Source organism: Mizuhopecten yessoensis, unplaced genomic scaffold (assembly GCF_002113885.1).
Source record: "Mizuhopecten yessoensis strain PY_sf001 unplaced genomic scaffold, ASM211388v2 scaffold3837, whole genome shotgun sequence".
Classification (NCBI taxonomy): Eukaryota; Metazoa; Mollusca; class Bivalvia; order Pectinida; family Pectinidae; genus Mizuhopecten; species Mizuhopecten yessoensis.
Genome location: NW_018405244.1, coordinates 320975 through 326974, shown reverse-complemented (window position 1 = coordinate 326974; position 6000 = coordinate 320975).

Sequence of the window (6000 nt, the reverse complement as noted above, 5' to 3'; positions counted from 1 at the left end):
ATATAACACATGAGCTATAACAGGGGAGCCTGTAGGACATCAAGGTATATTCTGAAAGGAAAAACATTACAGGAAATAAAAAAAAGAATTTGAATGCATGTTTATTTTACTCAAAATATATTTTCTTACTCAAAAGATCAAATAACCTCTGTATAAATCTATCTAACCACAAAGTCAGTACATGTGTACTAGGTTAATTAGTCACAAGTTGATGCTAGGCTTTCTAGTCAATGTGAACTCGGCATGAAGTTATAGTCACACACTGCATCACATAGAGAACTCCTACTTATTAACAGATTTAATAGTCACAAACTATCACACATAAGGAATTCTTGATGTAATTCTATTTCTAGTCACAAATGCCAGTGCATGGGGCTGTGATAGTTGAGTTACATTTGCGTATCCCGGTTGAAACGGTTCAGGTGGCCAACGTTTGAGACCAGCTCTTGGAAATGTGAGTGGGTGTTTTAGAAGCCTCAATATCCAGCAGAAGTTAAGGAAGTGTATTGTTTTCTGTCTCATTGATAAAGTCCTGTAGAGAGGTTTTCCTCTGGTATACAGTGTCAGACAGCTCTACGAAGCTGTTTGTGTGATCCCTGTGTGAGTTGATGCTACAGGTCACACAGATGACTTGAGAACATTCCTGACACAGGATCACAGTCTCTTTGTTAAGGTGCTCCACACACACAGAGCTGCCCTTCACCCTGACTGGTGACTGTCCGTGTAAGGACTGTTGGGTCGCCATTATGGTTGTGTAGGCCAGCCGATAGCGTTTTTCTGTAAATAATTCAGGTGACAGTTCCTTTAACAATACAGTGAGTTGTTATCATCGTACCTGATACTTTTCCACTGCTGAAAGGTTCTAAATGTACACTTGGCAATACCTGGTTAGTGTGCGGAATTGTTTTGTATTGACTGAGGACAGATATAAGACAGAGTGACGTAGTTCCCAGATACTATTTATAGAAACATCAATATTGACTTCAGCAGGCGTTCCTAGTGTTTACAGCTCACTACATTTATACACATGGTTAAGTTAGACGTGTGGTTATACTGATGTGCACAGGTCACTACCTAGTTGTACTGGGGATATCTAACTAATTACTAAATTGAAGAAAAAATTATTATACCAGATATAGATAATTTTTATCATTACCATTAGTTGTCTTAAGATCACATGAATTTCACTGACAATATCTTAACTTGTATACATACACCTCTATATTTTTAGAGTCTTTGAAAGCTCTTCGTTTTTAGGTTACCTAAGATATAATCTCATAACCTATTGCGATCACATTTTCAGATTTTGTCCATCTTTTGTGCGTCGTCTGTCCGTAAACAGTTCACATTTTCAATTTTTTCTTAACAACCAAGGAACCACTTTCAATAAAATCTGCAGGATGATTCCATCTCCAAAGCAAATCAAACTTTCATGATTCCCTTCCCCAGGGGCCTGAAGGGTAGGATCAAAAGGGGTCAAATTGGGGGAAAATTCAGTGTTCTTCATACCCAGAAATCCAGGAATGTCCGAATCAAAGGGTAGTCTTTACCAGTTCTTCCCTTTGGAGGAGGTAAAACTGACATAGTTAATGCAGAGAAATAGGAGGTAAAACTGACAGTCGGAAATTCCTCGAAGCCATCTGCCAGATCCACCTTTCCAACATCTAGAGGGGCTGACTCTGTTTTTATCCTTTTAACTGTACATACGGGCTGATGCTTTTTACTTTTTGATATGCACAAACAGTGCGATAATATTCTACCAAGAATGAAGTACTTTGATAAAAATAAGAAGGAAATATTTCAAACTTGACTCGGATTATTGTCCTGGGATGTCAGATTGATGGTATGAAGATTAAATAGCTGAACAAAAAGGAAATGAAATAGATTGAATTAAATTAATAACTTGTTCTCAAGGCTCAAAAGGCTCAGGGTATGTTGTAATTAGGTTATGATTACCGTTTATAACCAGTTATACTACAGATTGGAGAACACTGATGTCAGCTATGTCTGTTGTTCTGATGGTAACCAGTTATCTATATGTAAACAAAGGTCATTATTTTTTCAATGCAATGCCTTTGCTAGGAGATATAACAAAGAACATTGGGACTCTCTAACTAAGGGCCCGGTCAGTGCTTTCACTGTGTATGAAACGTGTTTAACACCGATTCCTTAATTCCAATGTTTTGTAGTCTATGGAAGCTGTTAAAGGCCAAGCACTCCCACCTGGCATCGGTGTGTGTACCGTTACTGCTACACTGCCTTACACTGCCAACAGGAGCAGATGTTTTCTGGAGACTTGTCGAGGAGGACTTCAGTTCTGATGATTGGCGATGCAGGTTTGCTGCGGGTATGTCATTAAATATGTGATCACAGCTTACATCACTGTAGTTGATATTTTTTATCTATACTTATTACGTTGTACTTAACTCATTCACCCCTGAAATTTTATAATCAACTATTCCAAACATTGAATTGGAAGAGTTCAAATGTGTCTTTAGGGGTGAATGAGTTAACAATAAATTGTATTGTATTGTTAATCTATGTTTCTCTGATTGTTACATTATACTTGTACTACATTGCGTCTATGACTCATATTGTACTTACTGGGGCAGATTACTTTGTACTTACTGTATTACACAGTATGTTTCGTACTGTATTATTGTATGGGTTTTGTGATAAAGGGTATATAGCATTGTATGTATAGAAGAGTATTGGAGTGTATATTATATTGTAGTATTTATATATTTGGGTAAAGAATTTGGATTATACATAGTGTCAAACTTGCTTTACTAGTGTCGGCTATAGGAAATATTCCTTTAGCACAGCAGTAGCACATCTGTCTAGAAAGTCAAGCGTCGCAGGTTTGAGCCCCAGATAACACACATATTCTTTTCACTACTTCCTTCCTATTAGATTTGTACTGTAGTGAATATTTTTGTGTTACAGTGGAGAAGGTGATTTTATTGGCCCGGGTACTAAGTTTAGTGTATATTTTTGTGTTACAGTGGAGAAGGTGATTGTATTGGCCTGGGTACTAAGTTTAGTGTATATTTTTGTGTTACAGTGGAGAAGGTGATTGTATTGGCCCGGGTACTAAGTTTAGTGTATATTTTTGTGTTACAGTGGAGAAGGTGATTGTATTGGCCCGGGTACTAAGTTTAGTGTATATTTTTGTGTTACAGTGGAGAAGGTGATTGTATTGGCCCGGGTACTAAGTTTAGTGTATATTTTTGTGTTACAGTGGAGAAGGTGATTGTATTGGCCCGGGTACTAAGTTTAGTGTATATTTTTGTGTTACAGTGGAGAAGGTGATTGTATTGGCCCGGGTACTAAGTTTAGTGTATATTTTTGTGTTACAGTGGAGAAGGTGATTGTATTGGCCCGGGTACTAAGTTTAGTGTATATTTTTGTGTTACAGTGGAGAAGGTGATTGTATTGGCCCGGGTACTAAGTTTAGTGTATATTTTTGTGTTACAGTGGAGAAGGTGATTGTATTGGCCCGGGTACTAAGTTTAGTGTATATTTTTGTGTTACAGTGGAGAAGGTGATTGTATTGGCCCGGGTACTAAGTTTAGTGTATATTTTTGTGTTACAGTGGAGAAGGTGATTGTATTGGCCCGGGTACTAAGTTTAGTGTATATTTTTGTGTTACAGTGGAGAAGGTGATTGTATTGGCCCGGGTACTAAGTTTAGTGTATATTTTTGTGTTACAGTGGAGAAGGTGATTGTATTGGCCCGGGTACTAAGTTTAGTGTATATTTTTGTGTTACAGTGGAGAAGGTGATTGTATTGGCCCGGGTACTAAGTTTAGTGTATATTTTTGTGTTACAGTGGAGAAGGTGATTGTATTGGCCCGGGTACTAAGTTTAGTGTATATTTTTGTGTTACAGTGGAGAAGGTGATTGTATTGGCCCGGGTACTAAGTTTAGTGTATATTTTTGTGTTACAGTGGAGAAGGTGATTGTATTGGCCCGGGTACTAAGTTTAGTGTATATTTTTGTGTTACAGTGGAGAAGGTGATTGTATTGGCCCGGGTACTAAGTTTAGTGTATATTTTTGTGTTACAGTGGAGAAGGTGATTGTATTGGCCCGGGTACTAAGTTTAGTGTATATTTTTGTGTTACAGTGGAGAAGGTGATTGTATTGGCCCGGGTACTAAGTTTAGTGTATATTTTTGTGTTACAGTGGAGAAGGTGATTGTATTGGCCCGGGTACTAAGTTTAGTGTATATTTTTGTGTTACAGTGGAGAAGGTGATTGTATTGGCCCGGGTACTAAGTTTAGTGTATATTTTTGTGTTACAGTGGAGAAGGTGATTGTATTGGCCCGGGTACTAAGTTTAGTGTATATTTTTGTGTTACAGTGGAGAAGGTGATTGTATTGGCCCGGGTACTAAGTTTAGTGTATATTTTTGTGTTACAGTGGAGAAGGTGATTGTATTGGCCCGGGTACTAAGTTTAGTGTATATTTTTGTGTTACAGTGGAGAAGGTGATTGTATTGGCCCGGGTACTAAGTTTAGTGTATATTTTTGTGTTACAGTGGAGAAGGTGATTGTATTGGCCCGGGTACTAAGTTTAGTGTATATTTTTGTGTTACAGTGGAGAAGGTGATTTTATTGGCCCGGGTACTAAGTTTAGTGTATATTTTTGTGTTACAGTGGAGAAGGTGATTGTATTGGCCTGGGTACTAAGTTTAGTGTATATTTTTGTGTTACAGTGGAGAAGGTGATTGTATTGGCCCAGGTTCTAAGTTTAGTGTATATTTTTGTGTTACAGTGGAGAAGGTGATTGTATTGGCCTGGGTACAAAGTGTAGTGTATATTTTTGTGTTACAGTGGAGAAGGTGATTGTATCGGCCCGGGTACTAAATTTAGTGCNGAATTGGAAGAGTTCAAATGTGTCTTTAGGGGTGAATGAGTTAACAATAAATTGTATTGTATTGTTAATCTATGTTTCTCTGATTGTTACATTATACTTGTACTACATTGCGTCTATGACTCATATTGTACTTACTGGGGCAGATTACTTTGTACTTACTGTATTACACAGTATGTTTCGTACTGTATTATTGTATGGGTTTTGTGATAAAGGGTATATAGCATTGTATGTATAGAAGAGTATTGGAGTGTATATTATATTGTAGTATTTATATATTTGGGTAAAGAATTTGGATTATACATAGTGTCAAACTTGCTTTACTAGTGTCGGCTATAGGAAATATTCCTTTAGCACAGCAGTAGCACATCTGTCTAGAAAGTCAAGCGTCGCAGGTTTGAGCCCCAGATAACACACATATTCTTTTCACTACTTCCTTCCTATTAGATTTGTACTGTAGTGAATATTTTTGTGTTACAGTGGAGAAGGTGATTGTATTGGCCCGGGTACTTAGTTAGTGTTTACTTTTGTGTTACAGTGGAGAAGGTGATTGTATTGGCCCGGGTACTTAGTTTCGTGTATACTTTTGTGTTAAAGTGGAGAAGGAGATTGTATTGGCCCGGGTACTTAGTTAGTGTTTACTTTTGTGTTACAGTGGATAAGGTGATTGTATTGGCCCGGGTACTAAGTTGAGTGTATATTTTTGCGTTACAGTGGAGAAGGTGATTGTATTGGCTCGGGGACTTAGTTTCGTGTATACTTTTGTGTTAAAGTGGAGAAGGAGATTGTATTGGCCCGGGTACTTAGTTAAGTGTATACTTTTGTGTTACAGTGGAGAAGGTCATTGTATTGGCCCGGGTACTTAGTTAGTGTTTACTTTTGTGTTACAGTGGATAAGGTGATTGTATTGGCCCGGGTACTAAGTTGAGTGTATATTTTTTTGTTGCAGTGGAGAAGGTGATTGTATTGGCCCGGGTACTTAGTTTCGTGTATACTTTTGTGTTACAGTGGAGAAGGTGATTGTATTGGCCCGGGTACTTCGTATTTTGTATATTTTTGTGTTACAGTGGAGAAGGTGATTGTATTGGCCCGGGTACTACGTATTTTGTATATTTTTGTGTTACAG